Genomic DNA, 26182 nt, shown 5'->3' on the forward strand with positions numbered 1-26182 from the left:
TACTTCTTTATCTCTACCCCTGAAATTAATAGAGTCAGCATATCCAGGCTACCAATGTTAATATCCGACCATAATCCTTTAGTAAACGTATACCAAAGAGAGAGGTATGAAAGGGTAAGATCCACCTGGTCCTTTGAGAGGAGGCTACTGGAAGAGACCAGATATGTAGCCCATATCAAGAGGTGGACGGATAATTTTTTCGCTGCCAACAGATATAGTTCCTCTCGTAACGTAGTGTGGGAGTCCTTTAAAGCGGCATTCAGAGGTGAAACAATTAGCATCGCAGCCAGGCTGAGAAGTGAAGATAGGATTGAAGAAATGAATTTAGTGAAGAGGTTAGCAGAAGTAGAAGAGGAGCACATTAAGCATATCACTCTGGGGGGCGATGACAGTAGCAGTCATAATACCCTATCAGCAATTAAGGCAGAACTGCAGAGATTGATAACTCAAAAGGCGATAGGGGAATATCAGGCCACTAGAACTAAGAGATATGAAACGGGAGAACATGCAGGCAGAGCCCTAGCCCTTCGATTACGTCAAGAGAAGTCAAAAAATGTCATCCTAAAAATAGTAGTGGCAGGGAATTCACAGGGGCTAAAGAGATTCTAGGGGTATTCAGGAAATTTTATTAGGGATTGTATCGTGGAGAGGTTATGGATACGAGACAAGTGGATGATGTCGCTGATATAGGACCTCGATTGGATAAGGCACTTCAGGAAGAGTTGGATAGGGATATCACGGAAAAGGAGATCAAGGCTGCCCTACAGGAGCTAGCCTCAGGGAAGGCTGCCGGCCCAGACGGCATTCCATTAGAAGTGTATAAGCGTATTGAACCAGAAGTTATGCCGCTTTTAATTGATCTCTTCAATGGAGTAATATGCACCGGGCAGATCCCGGATTCTTGGAAAGAAACTAAAATTGTGATATTTCATAAAAAGGGGAAGCCTAGTGAGAACCCGGGGTCCTATCGGCCAATCTCATTGATCAACGCCGATACTAAGTTTTATTCAAAGATCTGGGCTTTGAGGTTGGGCAGGATTATCGGCGGTCTTGTTTCCCCTTGGCAGCATGGGTTTGTCCCCGGACGTGGCACCACGGATCATACCAGCAGGGCAATAGCCTTATTTGACGCCCATGCTGCCACGGGAGGCGAGATGGCCATTCGACCGTGTGGACTGGAGTTTTCTTTGGGGTATCTTGGAAGGCAGAGGGTTTGGACAGAAAACCATCAGAGCACTTAGAGCAATGTACTTAGAGCCTAGGGCCAGAGTCACAGTTATGGGGGAGAAGTCTGACCTGTTCTCCATAGAGAGAGGAACGCGCCAAGGGTGCCCGTGCTCTCCGATCCTCTTCTCTCTTTACATTGACGGTGACCCCCTCATTCAAGCCATCTTGGGTTGTCCGAGGCTAAGTCCGGTGGTTTTTAATGGATTCGAAAATAAAATCCTAGCATACGCAGACGATCTTGCTGTTTTTTCAACAAATCCCCAACAGGCAATGGTTGTTCTGTCTGAGCTCACCAAACAGTTTGGTGCTTCATCAGGGTATCTATTGAATGAGGCAAAGACACAAATTATCTGTACAAAAAATATAGCAAAGAACAACTCCAGATATGTTGATGCAGCAATTTATTTAGGAGTGAAAATTAATGCTTCAGTAGGGAAAATAGTCGAGGAGAACTATATACCGCTCTGTAAATCTATAGAGACTGATCTGAGAAGAATGGATGGGCTGCATCTCTCATTGATTGGGAGGGTTAATGCGGTCAAGATGACAATGTTCCCTAAGATATTATATCTCTTTAGGGCAATACCGCTACTCCTGGATGAGAAAATAATTAAGAATTTGGAATCTGTCTGTATTAGATTTATCTGGCAATTTGGGAAAGTAAGGCGGTCTACAAATTTATTGTCACTTCCAAGAGAAAGGGGTGGGCTATCTCTGCCAAATCTAAGGTTGTACCACTGGACCTGTCTTTTATCACAAATGTCGGTACTTTTTCAGACAGAGCCATGTTCTAACGAGGTAAATTTTGAAGATCAGCAACCCCCCTCTATTTATGAGTTGCTGTTAGGTAGGAAGGCGATGGGCCTAATGCTCTGTGAAGTGGACCGTAGATTTTATAAGAAAGCCAGGTATAAGGTTATAGACAGTGTTTGGCGGGTGTGGTCGGCCTGTCGAAAGCAGTGTAACATCCCAAAGATCAATCCTTTCCTACAGATTTACAACTCAAGCCTCTTTTCAAGGATAGGGGCAGATAGGACTTTTAAAATTTGGAGGGGGCTGGGCATCAAGACTCTGGGAGAAGTAATGAATGGAGATGTAGTTGTAAGCTTTCTGGCCCTGCAAAATAGGTTTGGAATCCCCTCCAATCATTGGTTTGTTTATGGTCAACTGCTTAGATCTTTGGGGGCACTCAGACCAAGACCATTACCCCACGATAACTGTCCGCTTTTGGAGGCCTTGACTAAAGGCTGTAAAAAAATTAAGACTTTGTATAATATACTTCTCTTGGAAGTGCAAGATGATGTTGAGAAAATGGAAGCAGCATGGTCTAGGAAACTTGGGAACCCCGACGTAGATTTAGACCTGGCTCTACTACTGAATAAAAAGATCCTTAGAGCCTCAAATTTACGGGCCCAGCATTATAAAACTGTCTTTAATTTATACTACACACCCTCTAAACTGTTTTCTTGGGGTCAGAGGGATGATGATACCTGTCCTAGATGTGGGGCAGGACAAGCAGACTTATTGCACATGTTTTGCAATTGTAAACTCTTGACCCCTGTAAAGACTGAGATTGAGAAGCTCTGGGAGGGGCTGCTAGGAAAAAAGATTGTCCTATCCCCTACCTTAGCAATAACGGGCATTGATTTTAATCAAAAGCTGGGGAAAGAGGAAGAAGCACTCGTTTTTATTTCTGTGGCCGTTCTTAGGATCTTAATTTCAGCAGGGTGGAAGGATGTGGTGGCTCCGTCCTTCCAAATGTGGCTTTCTAGGTTTCTGGGAATCCATAATATCGAATCGTGTCTGTACGAACAAAAAGGGGCGAAATGAAGAGAGTTTGGGAGGAAGATCTGGGCCCCAGTAACTAATTGGAGGCAGAATAAGCTCTAATTAGTGGAGTTTCTTATTGTTTTTTTTTAATTCTATTATCTGCTTTTATCTCTCTCTCTTATTCGATGAACTGTTTTTTGTATTGTAAGACAAGATGTATTCGGCTATTTATTGCCTATGGATTGTATTATTGTACTGTCGTTCATACCCGATGTAGGATTATTCTTGTTCTTGATTGGATTAATTTATTAGTATCTGTTTTTTTTCCTATGATGCACTGTAAAATCCCTAATAAAAATTAATAAACAAAGGTACTACTTCAAGAAATGCATCCATGTAAGGCTTTGGATCGATGGGGTTACACAATGGTGATACATTCTGAGTTCTCCTCCGGTTCTAGGGTGGTGGGAATCCTGATGCGTAAAAGTTCTCCCGTGGTAGTGCAACAGGTGTGGAAAGATGCAAGCGGGCAATTTGCAGCTATCTCCTGTTTATGGGAGGGTAAAAGATTTAACGTGGTATCGGTATACATTCCCACTGCCCTGCACTTGATAGCTTTCCCCACCATCAGTGCATTTTTGCTCGCGCTCCCGGACGGCGAGCTCATAATGGGCGGAGACTTTAATGCGATTCTTGATGTAGGTCTTGACCGCCACCCCAACAGGATAACAGGGATGAACAAGATAAGGCTGAAAGGCTTTGTAGAAGCTATGGGGCTTACGGACAGGTGGAGGTTCAGGAACCCCGGGGAGCGTGGTTACACTTTTTATTCAGGGGTACATAATTGTCTTTCTCGTATTGACCATTTCTTTGTTTCTACTGACAGTCTACCACACATACTGGATGTAAAGATAGGCCCAAGGAGTATATCAGATCATTCTCCGCTTCTTATGGTGTACACCTCTCATGTGAGAACCCGGAGGCGTATTTTCCCTATCTCACCCCACTATTTGCAGGTTTCCAAAATTAGACGGGACCTAGTTGCGACTACAACAAGTTGCTTCCAAGAGAATGTCACTTCCGTGGAATCACATGGGGTCCTATGGGAAGCATATAAAACGGTGCTAAGAGGCCAGGCGATAGCCTCAATAACAGGTCACAGATGAACTGTACATGAAGACCTGGTAACACTAGAGCGAGACCTAGACCTTTTGCAGGCCCATCACGATCAAGATCCTACTGAGGCGACTCAACGTCAACTACGCCTTAAACAGGCGGAATTCACGGAGTATCAGCGGGTGCAGGTCAGACCAAGACCTTTATGTGGAGGAGCTAATCACGAAGCATTTGAAGCCCAAGTCACTATCTGCATATTTCTCCATAGAACGAGCCCATAGAGTGCCGGACGGGAGGCCTAAAGTCGGGGCCCCTCCCAGACATATTATTGCCAGAGTCTTTAACTTTCGGGACCGTGACAATATTCTACAAACTGTCAGAGCGGGCCTCCCACTAAAGATTGACCACTAGGAGGTCTCCATCTTCCCGGATTTCACGGCTTGGGTCCAGGCGCAACGACGCAGCTTCCAGGCCGTGAAACAAGAACTGCGAAGCAGAGACAGCAAGTACGCGATGCTTTTTCCAGCGAAAATAAGAGTAGAAAGGGACGGTAAATCCTGGTTCTTCGACTCACCTGAGGCGACCTGGGACTGGCTGGATGGATGGACTAAAGTCAGAGGCAAACCAGGTTGACGCCGCAGTGCACCGGAGCGGGGACCTGGAGATGACCCAGAGTCAACAGCGATGGGTGTTGATCTGGGGGCACGAGGCCTCTCGGAACAGGAGTGAGAGGCACAGGAAACCTATAGGAGGACTGCCTTGATGACCACGTGCAAGTATTGGGGGGGCGGGCTGTTTACGAGGGGTGATGCTGGGAATAGATAATAAGATGTATAATGTGGTGAACTGTATTTACATAGACTTGTTATGGTGATTCTTCATAGGCAAATATTCTTGATTGCGGGCTGCAGTGTTATAACCTTTCATTTGATAATTATACTGAGGGGGGGGAGGGAACGATTTGCCTCTACGCAATTAGTACGGGTGGAGGACTCACAGGCACTCTGCCGGGTTGGGGGGTGGGCAGTTTACAGTCCACGGGCAGGGAAGCAGGGAGGGGGGTGGAGGGAAGTCAAGGGGATGTTTCAAGGGTAAGAAGGTGAAGTGATAATGGTGAAAGTGACTGTAATGATTATGCACAAATTCAGATTGCATTGTTTGAGGGGGGATGGGTTGGTTGCACTTTGTTTTGTGCTTTAGTTTTGGACTGTACTTCAAGGACACAAGTGTTTGCGGGGGTTCCAATGCTGCTGAGCTTTCAAGGATATTTTAACTATGATGGCGGAGGGGGTCTTGGCTGATGTGATAACATATGATAGTGCCCGATTATGGCTCCGGTACCCCCCCTGACCCTGCTCACCTGGAATGTGCGCGGTTTAGGGGACAAAATCAAAAGGGGGCTGGTGTTGCAGTATCATTGGTACTACTTCAAGAAATGCATCTGGTGGGGTCGACATGTAAGGCTTTGGATCGATGGGGTTACACAATGGTGATACATTCTGAGTTCTCCTCCGGTTCTAGGGTGGTGGGAATCCTGATGCGTAAAAGTTCTCCCGTGGTAGTGCAACAGGTGTGGAAAGATGCAAGCTGGCAATTTGCAGCTATCTCCTGTTTATGGGAGGGGAAAAGATTTAACGTGGTATCGGTATACATTCCCCCTGCCCTGCACTTGATAGCTTTCCCCACCATCAGTGCATTTTTGCTCGCGCTCCCGAACGGCGAGCTCATAATGGGCGGAGACTTTAATGTGATTCTTGTTGTAGGTCTTGACCGCCACCCCAACAGGATGACAGGGATGAACAAGATAAGGCTGAAAGGCTATGTAGAAGCTATGGGTCTTACGGGCAGGTGGAGGTTCAGGAACCCCGGGGAGCGTGGTTACACTTTTTATTCAGGGGTACATAATTGTCTTTCTCGTATTGACCATTTCTTTGTTTCTACTGACAGTCTGCCACACATACTGGATGTAAAGATAGGCCCAAGGGGTATATCAGATCATTCTCCGCTTCTTATGGTGTACACCTCTCATGTGAGAACCCGGAGGCGTATTTTCCCGATCTCACCCCACTATTTGCAGGTTTCCAAAATTAGACTGGACCTAGTTGCGACTACAACAAGTTACTTCCAAGAGAATGTCACTTCCGTGGAATCACATGGGGTCCTATGGGAAGCATATAAAACGGTGCTAAGAGGCCAGGCGATAGCCTCAATAACAAGTTACAGATGAACTGTACAGGAAGACCTGGTAACACTAGAGCGAGACCTAGACCTTTTGCAGGCCCAACACGATAAAGATCCTACTGAGGCGACTCAACGTAAACTACGCCTTAAACAGGCGGAATTCACGGAGTATCAGCGGGTGCAGGTCAGACCAAGGCTTCTGTGCACCCAACATATTGTGTATGAAGTAGGCGATAAGGCAGGGAGGCTTCTAGCATGGCTTGAAAAGAAAGACAAGGCTTGGAGTGCGATAGCACAGCTTCGCTCCACCGATGGTACGGTGCACAGTTCCCCCACGAATATAGTAAACACGTTGGCTGATTACTTTGAAGCGGTTTACACATCCTCTTCAGACATGTCTTCTGAGGAGGCACAGACTTACATTAAAGATATTCAAATGCCCTCCATTTCAGATGCAGATGCTGTTCTTTTGGAGTCTGACTTTACTGTGGACGAGGTCGTGAGCGCTATCCACTCCCTGCAGTCGGGTAAGGCTGTCGGGCCAAATGGAATCCCAATAGAACTATACAAGCGTGTCTCAGATCATGTAGCTCCGCATTTATTGCACATGTTTAACTATAGCTTGGCCGTTGGGGAATTACCTAGAGATCAACGGACCGCAACGATAATAGCCATACCAAAACCCGGTAAGCCCCCAGACGACTGTACGTCATATCGACCTATTTCGCTATTGAATGTGGAAGCCAAAATACTCGCCAAAATGATCGCTGTGCGCCTAACCCCGCATTTGGAGACTCTGGTGCATCCGGATTAATCTGGATTCATGCCAAACAGGAGCACTGCTTTAAATCTACGCAGAGTTCATGCGGTTATGGCACAGATCCCAGTCCTATCAGAACCGGCTGTGATCTTATCCCTGGACGCACAAATGGCCTTTGACATGGTCGAGTGGCCGTATCTATTTGCGGTGCTGCGACATCTTGGCTTCCGGCCGAAGTTTTGCGTATGGATCAAACTTTTATATATGAATTCACTGGCACATGTTGTGGCCAATGGCCACATTTCCAGGGATTTCCGGCTGGGTCGTGGTACGTGTCAGGGATGGCCCCTGTCGCCTCTGCTTTTTGCGTTAATTCTGGAGCCGTTGGCAGCATGGATAAGATGGGACCCCATGATAATGGGTCTCAACCGGACTGAATATTGGGAGCACCGCATATCGTTATATGCTGACGATATCCTTCTTAATTTGACTCGCCCCAGGCGTTCTCTCATTGTCCTCCTTGACATCTGTGAGATTTTCGGGAGGGCTTCTGGATATACCATTAATTGGGCCAAGTCGGTATTATTTGTCCTCAAGCGTCCCCCACCAGTCCTACCGAATGACTGCCCCTTGAGGGTTACTGGCGAACCCTTCAAGTACTTGGGGGTGTGGGTGACGCCGAACCAGGAGATTTTCTTTCGCCATAACTTGCTGCCACCATTGGAGCAACTCCGCACGGATGTAACGCATTGGCACACCCTACCACTGACCCTATTAGGAAAAGCCGCTCTATTTAAATGATGACGCTACCGCGACTTCTGTACATCCTAGAAAATACCCCATTTCTGGTGCCTCCAAAATACTTTCAGTCCATAAATGCATTAGTCGCGGGCCTACTCTGGGTGGACAAACCTCCACGCATTTCCCGACTAATGTTGGTAAGGGGAGGGTTTGATGGAGGCATCGCGCTTCCGGGTGTCCAGTTATACTATTGGGCATCACAACTTAAGATCGTAAATCACTGGCTCCACGCCCCGCAGACAGAGCCCGCGTTCAAGGCGGAGAGATATGACCTAGGGGTTGGAGGAGTGATGACCGCTCTCTATGATCCCCGGGGTGTAGCAACCCTGATAGGCCCGACAGCCCACACGGTGAAGCTCTGGAACATGGCATCAGTACGTCTCAAATGTCAGAATACGATCACGCAGATGACAACATTTTGGGCGTCGCGCGCCTCGGCCTTCTTTGTAACAGTAAGGGATTTGAGGCCTGGGACCGCATAGGAATTTCAACGATTGGATACATTTATAGACGGGGCAAAGTCCTTACTTTTGATCAACTAGCGGCACAGTACACCTTGGTGGACACGGAACGTTTCCGTTACTTGCAAATCACTCATGCCCTGCGGTCAGTACTGCTGGCAGAGGGAATACTACCTGAATCTACTCCCCTAGAGGTTAGACTGCTTACAGAACACATGCTTAACAAGGCGACCTCACTGGTTTACCGTAAGCTAGGTAATAATATGCCTGACCCTATGGATAGACTTAAAACCGCCTGGGATACAGACCTAGGTGATCTCGACAAATCAGACTGGCAAACCGCGCTCTCCTCGCCTCAGGAGGTCGCTGTGTCATCATTGCTCAGACTGGTACAATTAAAAGTCCTACACAGAGTATATTACACTAGGGTCACACTACATAAGATAGGTAGAGCCACACACCAATATTGTCTGAGAGGCTGCGGAGAAGAGGGGATGTTCTATCATATTATCTGGGAGTGCCCTGTGATTGCTAGTTACTGGACCAAGGTAATGCAAACCATATCCCAAGTGGTTCATGTTTTGTTGCTTCCTGAGCCGAGACGGTGTCTATTAAACTTTTGGGAACCGAATGACCTGAGTAACCCCTTGCAGGCTTGGGCAACGTTAGGTATTATGTATGCTAAACTAAATGTGGCCAAGGCATGGGGATCCCCCGTGTCGCCAGCGCTCAGAGACTGGAGCAAGGATTTAGACTCCTCAATGTTTGCAGAAAAGATGGTGTATTTACATAGGAAATGTCCGCGAAAGTGGGGGGCAATTTGGGAAAACTGGAATGAATATAGAGGAAATATTTGTGAACCACCCCAGTTAGAAAGCGATACTGATTCGGATGGTTAGAGAAGAAAGATGGGGATATTCAGGATTGAGGGGCTGTTGCTGCTGAGATATGTTCATTGTGATATTTGTTTTATCTTGCGAGCTTACAATGTGTCCACTACGTGCCAACATATTAATTATGTACGATTGATAAGTACACTGTAACCCTTGAAAAAGTCCAATGTTTACTGTTATTATCAATAAAAATTGTTTAAAAAAAAGAAAATAGGATTACATGCAGAGGAGCCTCATGACTCCCCTGCTGCCCCGGGGACCACCTCCTCCCTGGGGCTCATAATGTATTAATGCGGGGTACCTGCTAGGCCTCCCTGCAGTCCAGGTGACAGCCACCTCCCGGGGGCAATAAATAATAGATACAAATATGGGGGCCTGACTGGCCCCTCTGCAGCCCCGGGGGAATGCTACCTCCCCGGTGTTCAAATCGTATATATGCAGGTGTCTGTTGCAGACCCCAGGGACCCCTACATCCCCAGGGCAAATTTGAACAAAGGAGGGTGCTGCACGGCCCCCCTCATGGAGACCTAGATGGCCTTGGGGTCTGCCACCCCCCAAGTCCAGCACCAGCAATGTCCTGGAGTGCCCACCCCAGGACATTGCAGTTTGCTGCGGCTTGGTGGGCGCAGTGCCAAAGCAACCAGTGCTCCGCTTTGAGCATTTTGCTCTCGCTGGCTCAAAGTGGAGCACAATTTAATTTAACACACAGGGAGCTGCATGTTACCAGGAAGCTGGCATGGACCACAGGGGCTTCAGACTCTCACTGCGGGGGCCGTGGGTGGGACCAGGACAACCACACTACAGGCCGGGCCAAGGGATGGGGTCAGCATGGGAGGAGGGCCACTCAGCCCTCACTCTATAAATTGCATTTTTGTTTTAAAGAAATGGCCGAGCCCTGTGTGATTGGGGTCCCCAGGGTCAAAATCGGCATGGGGAGGGGGCTGCTTAGCCTCCCTAACTCATTTTAAAAAACTTTTTTTTAAACAATAAAAAAACATTCAGTAAGTTGCCGGAGACATGCCCCTTTCACCACCACTCTGCAAACGCACCGCCTAGCCCAATGGTGTTTGGAGGATGAAGTCCCCTTGGATTCTAAGGGTACTTTAGGTCAAGGGACCCCTTATATTACTTTCAATAAATCCCAGACAGGGGAATTTCTGAGTGGACTTGTAGGCCATGCCTCCTTTATCCACCACTCTGCAAACACATCTCCTGATGCACTGCTTGTTGGGTAAAGAATTCCACTTTACTCCAGAGGGCCTCCGGGATAAAGTGATCTCATCAGTGATGTCATTTGAGATGTCATGTGTGAAGTCGCTGACCATGTCATGAGTGATGTACTATGTGAAGTCATAAGCAGTGTATTGTGGGGGCATGAGTTATAGCTTACTCAGCCAACAATAACTGCCAAATTTCACTGGTTTTGAATGAGTGAAACTTGAGTCTAACTATAACATCCCTGTAACCTTTGTGTTTTTTTCCAGTGTATTTCTAAGGTTTTTTATTTCATTTTCTAACTATATCTTCCCTGAACATTTGTTTTTTTTTCAGTATAAACATATTACCTACTGGCAGTTGCCAAAAGATGGTTATAGATAACCATGTTTCCATAGGAAAATCATTTTTTGATGTTGCTATATCTTTGGCACCATTTGACCAATCTTCACAAACTTTTCCTCACAAACTTGCCCTGGTGATTCTTGTTGTGAATAGAACGTTTTGGGGTGATCCATCAAGCAGGGGTTGACAAAAAAGGGTAGGTCAAAAAAGTGTGTTTCCCATATAAATTCCCATAGAGTCTTTATACACACCTGTAGCCCGAACCGCTGCATGGAATTACACTCAATTTTGCAGAAAGGTAGATTTTGTTCCACAGATCACACTTTTTGTTATAAATAGTCTTGGAGATATTAAAGGAATGTGTATCTCTGGGTGAAGCCTAGGCACAGATCACATTGTGGGATCTGATTGGCTGCCAACACTTCAACCAGAAAGTGTTGGCAGCCACTTTTGACTAATATACATGATTGCACGTGTCCCGCTTCACTTCCCTCAGCACGCCAACTGCAGAGCTGCTGACGCCCCCAGAGGGGCTTTGCAATCAGGGACTGGGGACATCCCTCACCTGTGGGGGCAAATCCAGCACGCCGCACGGGACTCCAGGGTCCAGGAGTCCGTGCGTGATTTCACCTGCACGGAGGCCCGCCCACAAGCCACCCAGCTGCATTTAACGACTTGCCGGACCCGCTGGCGCGGGTCCCGCTTCACTTCCCTCAGCACGCTGACTGCAGAGCTGCTGACGCCCCCGGAGGGGCTTTGCAATCAGGGACTGGTGACATCCCTCACCTGTGGGGGCAAATCCGGCATGCCGCACGGGACTCCAGGGTCCAGGAGTCTGTGCATGATTTCACCTGCACGGAGGCCCGCCCACAAGCCGCCCAGCTCCACTTAACATCAGCCTGCCCACGCAGCGCGGGACGTGCGCTGGACGATCCGGACGAAGCCCGGACAAAGGGCGGGCCGTCTGTGGCCGTCCGGGGACGGAGGAGGACGGGACGGGCCTACCCCCCTAACATCCATCTGCTAAAGGTACTGTTCACCCATTTCTATCCAAGTGCCAGTGGTCCTAACGGCCAGGAACAATGGTGAAAAGGAAAAACCCAGAGGACCCCATTGATTCTGCTATAGGGGCTGCCAAGAGAGGGAAACATGCCAAGAGACAGAAATGCAAGCCCCCTAGAAAGCGCCAGCTCAATGCAGGGGCAAATTGTGTTATGGACCGACTTGATTAAATTGACTAACTGATCCATGACTGTACAGAATTGCTGATTCCCGATTTAGGGGGAGATGACGGCGTAGTAACTAGCCCAGTGGTTACAGAGGGGGGAAGAACAAAACAAGGGGCCCAGCAGTCATACCTAGAATGTTTATGGGTAAACCTTCTACTGGGGTGAATCTACCAGTTCCCAAGACTACTGAAAAAAATCCTGCAGCGAGTGTAATAAATGTAGACCAGATTACTGAAAACCTCTCAAACATACCCTGTTCTAATAAGTTTACAATCCTAGCCCATAAATTCTCATTTAGAAAGTGGGCCAGATGTGATAGGTTCAGACTTAAGACCTACAGAAATCACCACCGAGATATTCCCCGTGATTGCTGATAATTGTGATAACCCACTGTTAACCTAGTAAATCATTTGTGTGCTCTAATGAAGGGTATGCAAGTTAAGATTGATAATTTAACTACTGCTGTTAATAACTTAAAGATGGAACAAAATAAAGCTGTTGAAATACCTAAAGTCCCAAGCCCCAACCAGATAAACGTATCAACCCACGTAGGAACTGTCCCCTCCGTGTTAACTAATAAATTAAGATCAGATGTTGTAGCACCCAAAAGCTCTAGAAAAAATGAGTCTTCCAGACCAGGGAATATAGTGCCGCCTGAAAATATCCAACCCCATGGATACAACTCAATTCCACCAAAGGGATTAACAAGGCAATCTGTGGATAATCGACCACCCAGATTAACCCAGGCTCGGCAAAATCCCCCACCTAGCCGGCAGAAAATAGGCTATGATAGGTCAAATCCTGGTCATACTACGCCTAGTTCTAATTTTTCCATAACTCCTCCAGTATATTTGATAAACATCCCTAAGCTCCCTGTTGGCAGGGAACGTGAAACTCCTGACTCCTTGACCAACAAAGCTATCCACTGGATTAGGTACGTAAGAGGATGTAGATCAGTGATCAGGGAGGATATTCTGCGCACAAGCAGGCTAACTTTCCAGGGCAATGCCTACGACTGCAGAGAACGTATCTTAAGAAACCCAATGGTGGCTGGAGAACTACTAAATTTAGAGTATAGATCCTGTTCCCCAGATTACTCCAGGATTCAGATGAGAGCAACCCCCCCCCCCATTCCTGGAAGCTTACAAGAGAGAAAGGGGATGATAGTCTATATGGGGAAAGTTCGAGACTAGACTCGAACGATTGACTTCAATTCCTACCCTCAATCGATTCAGCAAGGGAAACAGGCAACAGTAAAACTGCAGGAGTGGATGCTAGCTTTACTTTAGTAAACACTCCTACACATCTAATCTCACTAGCCTGTCCTGCTGATGAATTGATCCCCCCCATTATTCACCAAGAATCTACAGGGGAGGCTTGCCTTGTGCCCTGTGCCGTTTACTCTGGCTCCGTTCTTTCATGGAATATAGGTGTTAGCGGATTGGGCATTATTCATTAGAAAACACGAAATATGCCTATTTCAGGAAACTTGGGCCCTGGAGGAAATACACTTCCCTGGTTATCTAAATTATAGTATTCCTGCGGTGAAGGAAGGGAAGGGGAGACCATCTGGAGGGCTAACTATTTGGGTAAGACAGGACCTGGGGATTGTAGTAAAATCTATTCCTACTAACCATAGAGATCTCCAAGTCCTATTTATAAAGTTTCCAAATCTTGTTCCAGTTTATGTTTATAATGTGTATGTAAGTGGGGAGAAAATCAGAGGGTCTTGTGTTCTTGGAAGATCTACTGGAAAACCAATGTTCATCTTACAATGTAATTGTTGGGGGGGATTTCAGTGTAAATTTTGAGCCTCTCATGAAAGGAAGCTGGAATGTGTCTGAGGAGGAGGACAGAGTGTGGGGGATCCCCAAATTAGAACTTGAACCAGTCAGTAAATGGACTGATATAGTGGTTCAAATGAATTCTATCTGCTTAAATAAGTGTCTAAGAGCAGCAAATGGAAGGACCGCAGGTGATAAGGATGGGGCACTCACATTTAAAAGTGGCATACGTAAGAGTAGAACAGACTATAGTCTGCTCAACCTGGGTCTGTGGAAATACCTTCAGGATATGACGATTATAGATAGGGTTGAGAGTGACCACAATCCCTTGTCTATGAATCTCACCTACTGGGAATCTTCCAATTATCCTGGGGGTGCAACAGTTCCTATTCTCGCCCATGACATTGTGATATCAAATGACATGCGTCATGTTCGATGGCCCAAAGTTTCTCTTTACAAAGAGAACTTAGATTTTATTACTAGCAAGGTTGGCCAGGCTAAATCAGATTTATTATTGATATCAGAAGGAGACAATAATACTGCAAAATCACAAGAAGGAACTAGGATCCACGAGGTCCTTTTTGGCGAACTTAAAAGCCTTTTTGTTAAGCCCTGTAAGTGGAAAGGTCCCCATGCACCGGAAGTACCCCGTTGGTACTCAAGTGAATGTAGCAAGGTCCGCCTTGACTTGGGACTAAGCATGGGCGAATTTTGCGGATCTCGCGTTCGCGAATTTTGCGGATTTGCGGATTCGCAATCCGCAAAATCCGCGAATTCCTGCGAATTTGCGGATTTTTTTTTTTTTGTGTTCGCCCGTGTTTCTGCCAGTTCGCGAGGGTTTTTACAATTTCGCAATTTGCGAACTTACCTGTCGGGTCGCAAGTTTTGCGAACTTGTTGTTTCTACATGTCCAGCCTGTTTGGGACACTCTTCTTCATCACTGCCACTCTCTGTCACCACTGCCACTCTCTGACTACTCATGCCACCCTCTGGCCCACCCATGCCACCCTCTGTTTCATCACCACACCCTCTGGTTGTCCAGTGTACATTATTTTCGGCAAAGCAAAGCACACCTTCCCTGCCTCAAGTGACCTGAATTAATTTGGGGCTGATTAATGTGTCACAGAATATTTTTTTAGCTGGCACCTGCTTCCTTAGTGCGCCCTGATTAGTGATCTTTTGCACTTGCTAAGTGCTTTCATTGTTGCAAAATTAGTTACAACACCTGCCCTGCCCCAACTGACAATAATGAATTAGGGGCTAATTAATGTGTCACTGAAAGAATTTAAAGTTCCAGCCTGGCACCTGCTTGTCTGCTCCTTTAGCTGTAAATCAGGACCTTTGTGGCATACAGTTAAGGTCAGAGCAGGGTCACACAAAATAGTTGCAAGCAGGCAACCGAATTCTGGAGGGCCCCCTCAGGAAGCACTACAAAGAATCGTTACAAATCATGAGGTTGACCTTTTGCACCTGCTCATTGCTTTTGCTTTTGCTGAAATCGTTTTTCGTTTTTTTTCGCGCTATTCGCGGGGCGCGGCGTCGTGCGAAACCGACCGCGGAAGCCGCCAATTCGTGCGAATGAGCATTTTATTTTTTTGCGGCTTGTTGTTTCGCGAGTTTTTTTGCAGTATTCGCGAGCCGCTTGCAGCGCAACACGCGAATTTACCCCAAGGTCGAGTACGGGCGCGGCCATTTTGTTTCCGTGACGTATTTCCGTTTCCGCCCGCTATGTATAATCTCGCGCACTAAGCGCATTGCGAGTAGAGGTTCGCACGAGATCGCGCGGGAAATCTACAGGTTCGCACGAGATCGCGAGGAAAATCTCGCGCGAACTTTCTTTCGCGCTCGTGAACGGGCGCCGGCCATCTTGTTTTTCATTCATTTCCTGTGTCTGGGCATGGTGTTTAATCCTCTTGGTATCTTTGCCATCCTTTGCTTGTTTTCAGTTTTTTTTTTACGATTTTGCTTCTTATCTATCCCTCTCTTTTCCTAGCTGTATATTTTTGTCTTTTCTGCTATTTTTCTTTACTTTTAAACTACTTTTTTAAACTCTTTTCTTTTCTTCTTCCCTATCCTATTCTTTCTTAATTTTCTACTTCTTCCTACCTTACCTGCCCAGACCATGGTCAAGCCAGGCGCCGTGAAGCTGCCCAGGCACTTGAGGGCCGCAGCGGCGGCGGGGAGTAGTGCTGGACCCAGTGGCAGGACAGCATGCGGGAGATTGAGGGGGGAGCAGGTGACGCGACGGGAGATCTTCAGCCCGGAGGAAGTGGGCGCGCTGGTCTACTTCGTCCAGCGCCGCCTGCCCAGGACCATCGCGGAAGGCGGCAGGATCGCGGCCGGCGGCTACAACATGCGGGAGCGCCGGAAGCGGTGGGAGAAGGTGTGCTGGGCCATATCCCACCTCTACGGGGTCCAGCGCACCTACAGCCAGGTCACCCATCGCTGGACGGACCTCCTGGACCGCGAGCGCGACCTGCTGGACCAGCTCGGCTTGGAGATCCCCGGGCTTGGTGAGTAGTAGTAGCCATTTAATCACTCACTACTATGATGTTTTCTCCTGCTCTGTGTTGTTGTATTGCAAATATTTGTTTTTTACATGGAGCAAGCCAATAATGCCGCTGATGACGATTACATTGTAGTTAAATTATATTTCAAAATCTTCTGTGCATTTCAGGTGCACTGCTCTCCTTCTCAGTGGCGTTGCTACTATGCTTATTTGTTTTCTATTTCGTGGTCTCATTGGCCTGAGTAACTATTATGTATGAGTGTACTTTACAGAACTGCGTAATGCTAGACACTAGGGGGCAGATTACATTTACAAGCCCCTTGCGCCACGTTTACGTTGCCTTGCGTGACGCAACAGCGGCGTAAACGTGCCGCATCCCTGCGAGTCATTTACAGCATGACGCATCTAGGGAGATGCGTCATGTTATAAAGCCATGGGCCTGCACCACAATGGGTGCGTTCCTAGTACGCAGGGTGGGCGCCGCGGTCCAGCGGCTGTGCGCCTCGCAAAATTGCCTGCGTGAAATGTACAAGATTTAACGCAGGCACTTCTGCGACGCTGCTACGTCAATTCAATTCCTTATGTCTGCTCGAAGCAGGCGAAAGGACTGACACAGCATGTTAAGTATTGGGTGGCCCTGAGCATTACTGGAGTTGCATTGCGTTGGCGACGTGACTCCAGCGATGCGCCGCTCTTACGTGACGAGATGCCTCACGCAAGTGCCTACCCTTGCGCCAGGGCGCGCCGCATTGTAAATGAGGCACATCTGCCGTGTCGCAAGGGTAGTTTTGCGTGACGCATTTGATCTGGCGCATCTCTGGAGATGCGCCAGAACGCGTAAGTAAGTATGCCCCTAAGGGGCAGAATTGCAATTACCGTCGCATCCCTGCAAAGTAGCAGGGATGCGCCATTAATTGTGCGGCCCGCTACCACCACCAAACATGGTGCGCCGTATTTGCAATGCGGCGCACCATGGGCCCAAAACGTCACCGAAGCTTTACTGCTGGAGTTGCGTCGCAACGATGGCGCAGCTCCATCAATGCTCTGGGGTACCCTATCTCCCCAATGCTGGGTCAAGCCGTACGTCTGCTTCAAGCAGGTGCAGGGTTTGTGTGACGCATCATTGTCCTAAAGGTGACTGATTGATATTTTGTAGATTTCCCTCAGCCACTATTAGGATGTGTTCCAGCGCAGGAATGCCCTCCCTTGCGCCGGAACGCCCCCTGATGGCGCAGGGCTTTATAACGGGATGCATCTCCCAAACGCGTCACGTTGTTATAATATTATACGCCGCACCATGGCGCCCTTTTTTGTTTAGCTGCTGCGTCACAAAAGTCACGCAAGAACGGCGCAAAAGAGCCGCAAGGGCTTAAATCTGCCCCTTCCTTTGTAACCCTGACAATAAGAAAAATAGTGGCGGTGGATTGATAGTTTGACTATTTAAATGACTGGTAATGTAGCAGGCAACTGTTAGTGTTGTCACTGATCTGACTGAAATCACAATGGAGTTTGTCTGTCACTTTGCGTCTTGCCTGCGGACTGCTGCCTGCCAGTCCTAGGTGAACGTTTCAGTACTTTGTTTAGTGAGTTACGTGACTTTCGAAGTCACAGGTCCGCAAATAAATGAAAAGTAACCATAATCAATATAATTTCGCAGAAATATTTTGTTATTGTTCTTTTGAAATGTTTGATTTGGTTGACATTGACAAGCAACAATCATCCATGTTTTCTGTTCTTTCTTTCATGTTGTACGTCAGCTCCCCCCAGGGGCGAGAGGAGGACACAGGAGCAGCAGGCGGCGGATGCTGTTCATCAACAGGGCCAGGATCGGGCAGGCGAGGGCTCCTCTGCTGGCCCCAGTAAGTTTTCATTTTAGACTAGTACCCATTTTTCCTAGCGTTCCTCATTTGACTTTTTTCAAAATTGTCTTTGCTCTTCTTGTAGACTGTATCTAAATTCTTATCCTGCCTCTACTATGACTCCCTGTGGTATTACTAGATTATTCTTATTAGTCTGTCTGTGTAGCTAACTAAGATTGCACGGTTGGCGAAACTCCCATGATTCTAGTCAGCAATAGCTCTATCAACTTAGTGCAGTCCTCTGGGATTGTCCATAATGTCTTTTGAACTGTTCTATCTGGACTCATGCTTGCAAAAATTGCAAAACCTTTCGCTCAGTCACTCTAGTCTGGACCAAAAAACACAGATTGTATTTAAGTTTAAAAGCTTTATTAAAAGTAAACACATTTATTAAAATGAAGTCATAATAAAACTAAACGTTTAACTGATAATGGAAAAGTGGTTAGTGCTGACGATTAATTGAAGACATTTCTTGTGGTCGAGCCGAGCTCTCACCTGGTTTCAACTTGATCTTGTTGTTAGAAGTCCATCTTCTGTCTGTGTGGAGAAAAATGGTGCGTGTTAAAAAAACAGATTTCATCAGTTGTGCCTAAAAGTGCAGCAAGACAACCTTCCCTGGAAAAAGGGACATTTTTTTTAAGTTTAACGTAGACAGTCACAAATTACATTGTTTTCACATGTCTTCATTCCTAGACCAAATACTAGTGACTAGTGAGTGCTTTATTCTAACATTCCTAAATGTACTTTGTAGGTGGAACATCTGGTGGCGGGGCCAGTGTGGAGGTGGTGGTGCTCGACACGGAGGCGGAGGGCGATTCTTCAGGGGAGGAGGCGGCGGCGGCAGCTGTGAGAGTTGAGACGGTGGTGGTGGCGGCCAGAGGTAAGCTCTTATATATTCCTTACTTATTGAGATTGAAGACTAGCTGGGAAGGCAAGAATATGAGATGCATGGCTGGGTGAATGATGAAGCAATGATGGGTGGAAGGACAACAGCCTGGGTGGGTGACACAGAAACTGTATGTGTCCATATACCTGGATCATGCTACTATCTGACTCTTAGATAGCATATGTGTATCTAGAGCAGGGGTACTCCGAGTACGGCCCGCGGGCCGGTGGTGGCCCGGCAAGCCTTCGTTGGCGGTGCGCAGACCTTGCAGACAATCACTGCTCCCCCGGCCCCCACAGAGCAGAGGCTTTTTTGTATTTCACCTGTTAGCGCCCCTGCATCTCCACTCTGACAATCACTGCTCCCCCGGCCCCCACAGAGCAGAGTGGAGATGCAAGGCCACAAAGAGGTGAAATAGAACAAAGCCTCTGCTCTGTGGGGCCGGGCAAGCAGTGATTGTCAGGGTGGAGAAGCAGGGGCGCTAAAACAAACAAAGCCTCAATAATATGTTAATGGTCTTTTAAAGACCTGTTAAGTACTTTGGTGTTGTTGTCTGTGTGTGCGCGTTGAGGAAGCGGTCTCAACCCGGGCTGAAGGCTGACACAGATAGACACACACACAGTGAGATGACAGAGGGGGAGGGAGAGGGAGGGCAGGAGGGAGAGAGAGATGGAGGGAGGGCAGGAGGGAGAGCAGGAGGGAGAGAGATGTATGTAAATGCTGGGTCTGGTGGCTCAGTGGATGAGGGCATCTGCTGCAGGGACCTGTGTGCAACCTCATGGTCACAAGTTATCGTTTTGCTTTAGCCCCGCCCCCTCTGACTCCGCCCCCACCAGTGCGGCCCTCGGCCCCAAACTACACTGTAAATGTAGCCCCTGAGAGAAAGTTTGTGAGTACCCATGATCTAGAGAGAGTAGATGGTCAGTGGATGAACTAAGTGTAACTTTGAAGAGCATGTAACACTGCACCCGCACGTCCGTTCCAGTGTAGGAAAGGCAAGGAAAAGAACTTTTAATTTTGTCCAAATACTACCATAAATAGTAGCAGTAGTTTGTATTGCAAGCACTGCATAGATCCGGTTATTATGGTGGCCACTCCCTACCTCTCTTAATAAGTTTAGTAGTACTCAGTCATTCATGTGTGGATGTATCACTGGTCACTCAATAAAAAGCAAAGCACCTAAAGTCATCCCATATATAAGCAAAAACATCCCATGTGAAGTGATAGATAATCAGATTATTTATCTTCTTCAATTTTCCATTTCTAGTACTCATTTCCACTGTAGGGTGAAAGTTAAATTAATTAAGCAGTAGCCCTTGAGTTGTAACAGAGTATTCTCAGTGCCACCCGTAATAGAAAAGTAAGAGATTCACCACCTGCATGTACTGGACGGGTACAGTAACGCAACGGCAACGCAAGTCTAGGTCACTCCTCATGGCGTGCGTCTCTTTTTCTCGGGTACAAGTTTACCGCGCTGGCATTATGCCGGCTTGCAGAAAATAACGTACCAATTTTCCAAAACAAGAGATAAGAAGAAGAATAAGACTGGTGTACTTTCATAGTCGACTCCAATGGAAGTCCACAGTGCTCATAGAATTTGTTCCTTAAACTCCCACTAATGTTAGAGCAAGGATGAAGAAGTGTGAGGTTAGATAGATACTGGCCTCAATAGTTATGTAATGCGCTTGCAAGTTGCTAGTTGTACTGCAGCACAAATTTCTGCTGAATGATTGAGTTAATCTTAAAGAGCATTGGTTACAGACTATGTCTTTCTTTCTTCATATAGGTTCTCCTTCCAAACGAACAAGGAGGAAGGAGCTGGCTAGAGCGGCCCGGCAACGGAGGATCGAGGCCACTGTTGCGGAATATCGGCGGCTGGTGGCCCTGGAGGACGTGGAAAGTGTGCAGTCGACAACTACGACAACGTCGTCTGCATCGGCCTCCGTGGCCCCACGGGCTGCCACCCAGCACAGTGGTCCACCGAGACTGAGCCGGGCTGCCAAAGGCAAACGCCACCGCCGAGCAGCAAGGCCAACAGCTGCTTCTCACAGGCCTTGCACCTGCAAGGCAGTGAAGGCACGCCTGCGCCGCACTACCCTGATGGTGTCCCGCCTTCAGCAGGAGCTCGCCTTGCTCCGCGAGGAGCATGATGCCCTGGCCCAAAAAGTTAACAGCATCCACCCATAGTGTCCCTTGCCCCTTTTTTAGAGACTTTTGGGGGGTGGGAATTGGGAGTTGGGTTTTTGGGGACTTTTGAAGGACAATCGTTGGGGTTAGGGAGGGTCTTGCGGGAGATTATTTTGTTAGGGATATAAATATACTTTTTCAAACTTTATCTGAGCATACCTGTTTTTTACTGCTTGCCTGGTGGGTGGGGGTTTAACGTTGACTGTTTTCCTGAAAGTTTAGTTCCATTTTCTTCCTTTAAGTGTAAATGCCCAAATGTTTTCAACACTAAGTGCCTCTCACAGACTAAGTGAAGTGAATCCAAGAGTCCTAGGACTTTAGTAGTACTACCTTCAGTCTCTCGTCTCTCGTACTAATACTCCATTATACCCCCAAACCACCAAACGCTTATCTTACCTGTAATTTGTGTTTGAAAGTAGGGCTAGGCCCAGGGCTGGCTCCACGGGAAACACCGAATAACGTTGGCAATCTTGGTCGGATAAAATTTCCTCATAGCGGTGGTACTAGTGGTGTGACACAGTGGCAGTTGCATGCCTATGAAAAAAAAGAAAATGAAATCTGGTTTGTCCTCCTGAGCAATTCAACGGTACAACTGAGAATATAGCAGGTGACAGAAGTACAGTAGAGCAGTGCCACATTGTAGCCTAACAAATGGTAAAGTATAACTACTAATTCGGTTGAAGTTCTTTCACATTAGCAATGGTTCTTTGTCAAGCAGAGTAAGAATATATCATCGACAACTGTGGAAAGAAAGAATGCGACAGTACAGGGCCTGTGTGGAATTATTGATAACGATATTCAACATAAGGTCTCTGTAGCCAGATACCCGAGAGCCTTGCTGGTCACTATAAATCCATTCACAACAACACTCAATGGGGTTGGTCTGGAAGGTGTCAGGTTTACTCCCCGTGATCCAGTCGATGCAAATATGGTTCCACCTCCAAATGTCACCAACACCCAGAAGTGTAAACACAGGGTGTTCGAGGCATTAGGCGGGGGAGAAAAATAACAAACTAAAATAAAAAATGTGGGATGGGTAAAGGTAGGGTCAGCAGGGAAAGGATACCTGTAAGAGAAGACAAGACAGGCATCAGTGAAGTGATGTCCTAACATACAAGGGTACTCTCATATAGTCTCACTAAATAGTCTGCAAGTCTCCCGCCTACTCATGGGAAATGTAGTTTCATAGTACGGTAGGCGCTTAGGGGCTGCGTAACCTGACAGAAGGTATAGTAGATAGAAAAGGAGAAATTGCTTTTTTTCTAGGTGTCCCCTCACTCACCAGGGTTGCCCCTTGGTGACATGCTTCATCATTGGGGCCATCCCAGTCCTCTACGGCCTGGGGCGTGCTGCGACTTGCGAATTACGTAGGAGCACTTACAAATGACTATGTGTGGTGCAGATAGTGGAGTGGACTAAGTGATGTGTTAAGGGATCAATGTAGAAGCCGAGAGAGAGCCAAGAAATGCAGTCACAGTCAGAGAAAAAGGCAAGGGATACTGTATCTATGTGGTTGTAGTGGTCCTGTTGGAAGTGGTAAGTAAGTTGCCCGCAGAAAAAAAATCCTCCTATTAGCGGCACTCCTCCATTGCAGCCGACGCTTCGTCCACCGATGTTGGTCACCAGAAGACACCCTGTCCACTGCCTGCCTGATGCTGAATTGTGGCTCGCTACTGTGAAGCCTGACTCCATCCTTTTTTCCCCATTGCAGAGACTGAAACCCGGCCTGTAATTATTCAACGAAAAACAGGAAGTGATATAATATTACAACACCACTGATAAATAAATATAAGGTATGTAGGCTGTGGAGTGCAAAAAGTCACAATTTGTTTTTCCTAGTAGACAGTACAATGTTTTTGAAAGTGCGTACTCTGAGTCACCTTTTGAAGGATAAATAAGTATGGGCAAATTAATGTAGCGGATCTTGCCCCTCAAGCTAGGTGTACTGTAAACTGTGTTTTAGAACAAAAATAGATCTTCCTAGCAGTGCTCCCACCCAGACCCTTACTAAAGCCAGTCGCAAAAATGTAGAAGACCCCCAATCAAATCTCAAAAAACGAGGCCTAGCAGAAAACTGGTGACAAAACTTACTTTGAAAGTAAAAGTAGGCCGAAGTACCCTAATTACCCATTACCCACCGTGGATTGCATTCAAACCACTTGCAAGCAACCAAGCAAAAGTAGCCATAGCCAGCATCGCTCCAAGACTCGAAATCCCCCCCACTCAAACACATGCAATAGAAATACTGCTAACCCTAACGAACCCTAAGTTAAGAATAGTGGCAAAGGCTTTCTTTAACTATGCCAAATCCCCCCTTTCCCACCATGGATTTTCTTCAAATGACTTGCAACCAAAATTACACATTCTCACGAGTGCTCTAAGACCCCAGAACTCAGTTTGAAAAATCTAGAACACCCCGATACACATGCAATCCTGCTGCTAGGGCTAACCCTAACGAACCCTAAGTTACAAAAAGTGCCAAAACTAAAGGCTTTTCCGCGCGGATTTTGTCCCAACCACTTCTACCCGGTATTAGACCTTCCCAGGAATGCCCCAAGACCCGGCAACCCACCCGCCAAGAAGCGTAACACCCCCAAACAGGCCAAAAGCAAAATCTCATACTTGCAATATTTCTGGGCCTTCGGTCCAAACGCGCTGCGTAGCTAGGCCATAAGTCGGGGTTGGCACGACGGATTTCCTGAAAAGCAAATGCAATCAAGATTAGAGTGTCCCAGCAGTGCTCCCAGACCACGAAACTCACCCACAAACACCAGGAAGCCCCCCAAACAGGCCCCCGAAAACGCTACATAGAGCAAAATGTCAGAAATAGCCCAAAAAAAAATCGGCCTGGATTTTGTCCCAACCACTTCTACCCGGTATTAGACCTTCCCAGGAATGCCCCAAGACCCGTCAACCCACCCGCCAAGAAGCATAACACCCCCAAACAGGCCAAAAGCAAAATCTCATACTTGCAATATTTCTGGGCCTTCGGTCCAAACGCGCTGCGTAGCTAGGCCATAAGTCGGGGTTGGCACGACGGATTTCCTGAAAAGCAAATGCAATCAAGATTAGAGTGTCCCAGCAGTGCTCCCAGACCACGAAACTCACCCACAAACACCAGGAAGCCCCCCAAACAGGCCCCCGAAAACGCTACATAGAGCAAAATGTCAGAAATAGCCCAAAAAAAATCGGCCTGGATTTTGTCCCAACCACTTCTACCCGGTATTAGACCTTCCCAGGAATGCCCCAAGACCCGTCAACCCACCCGCCAAGAAGCATAACACCCCCAAACAGGCCAAAAGCAAAATCTCATACTTGCAATATTTCTGGGCCTTCGGTCCAAACGCGCTGCGTAGCTAGGCCATAAGTCGGGGTTGGCACGACGGATTTCCTGAAAAGCAAATGCAATCAAGATTAGAGTGTCCCAGCAGTGCTCCCAGACCACGAAACTCACCCACAAACACCAGGAAGCCCCCCAAACAGGCCCCCGAAAACGCTACATAGAGCAAAATGTCAGAAATAGCCCAAAAAAAATCGGCCTGGATTTTGTCCCAACCACTTCTACCCGGTATTAGACCTTCCCAGGAATGCCCCAAGACCCGTCAACCCACCCGCCAAGAAGCATAACACCCCCAAACAGGCCAAAAGCAAAATCTCATACTTGCAATATTTCTGGGCCTTCGGTCCAAACGCGCTGCGTAGCTAGGCCATAAGTCGGGGTTGGCACGACGGATTTCCTGAAAAGCAAATGCAATCAAGATTAGAGTGTCCCAGCAGTGCTCCCAGACCACGAAACTCACCCACAAACACCAGGAAGCCCCCCAAACAGGCCCCCGAAAACGCTACATAGAGCAAAATGTCAGAAATAGCCCAAAAAAGAATCGGCCTGGATTTTGTCCCAACCACTTCTACCCGGTATTAGACCTTCCCAGGAATGCCCCAAGACCCGTCAACCCACCCGCCAAGAAGCATAACACCCCCAAACAGGCCAAAAGCAAAATCTCATACTTGCAATATTTCTGGGCCTTCGGTCCAAACGCGCTGCGTAGCTAGGCCATAAGTCGGGGTTGGCACGACGGATTTCCTGAAAAGCAAATGCAATCAAGATTAGAGTGTCCCAGCAATGCTCTCAGACCACGAAACTCACCCACAAACAGACGGAACCCCCCCTAAGAGCACCTCAAAGGCAAGCAAGTCATCAAAAACACAAAAAATTTTCCGCCTCGGATTTGGTCCAAACCACTTTTAGTGCTTCCCAGCAATGGCCCCAGACCCGTCAACTCACCTGCAAAGAGGTAGAACAACACCCCCACAAGTGCTGAGTCTTTCTTCATTGGGCGTAAACCAGCCCTCTGCTTTGATGGAAATAGGAGTCTGGAGGAGGAGGATAGAGGAGCATGTTCTTCTGAACTTGTGAACCTGAGGAATGCAGACTGCGGCACCTTCAAATAAATTAGCAAACAAGTGAAGACAGTTCTGCTGATGGGCTTGTTTTTGTGATTATCTGATTAAAGTTTGAATTATATTAACTGTGCACAACAAAGAAAGACAGACACACAGGAATAAAAGTGAATAAGGATGAAAAAGAAAGTTATTGATTCGTTGTCTCATTTTCAGGGCTCGAAGTCGGTATCACGGTCCAGGAATAAGAATAAGGCTTCGTCATCATACTCTGCGAATTCAGCCAGGGTGAGGTCAGTGCCACCTGACAGAGTAGAAATTCCCTCATCTATGTTGCTGGCCACCTGCTCTTCATCCGGCACGCTCTCTCGTACTCTTATATCTGGTGGTATGAGGTGCTGATTCATCTTGATCATTGTTAACCTCTCCACATTTTTGGGCGAGAGGCGGCTCCGTTTGGGAGTTACAATCCCACCAGCCGCACTGAAAACCCGTTCAGAAGACACACTTGCGAGTGGGCAAGACAAGTAGTTTAAAGCCAGGTTGGTGAGCTGTGGC

The sequence above is a fragment of the Lissotriton vulgaris genome, chromosome 4_1 (genome assembly GCF_964263255.1).
Source record: "Lissotriton vulgaris chromosome 4_1, aLisVul1.2, whole genome shotgun sequence".
In the NCBI taxonomy this organism is placed as follows: Eukaryota; Metazoa; Chordata; class Amphibia; order Caudata; family Salamandridae; genus Lissotriton; species Lissotriton vulgaris.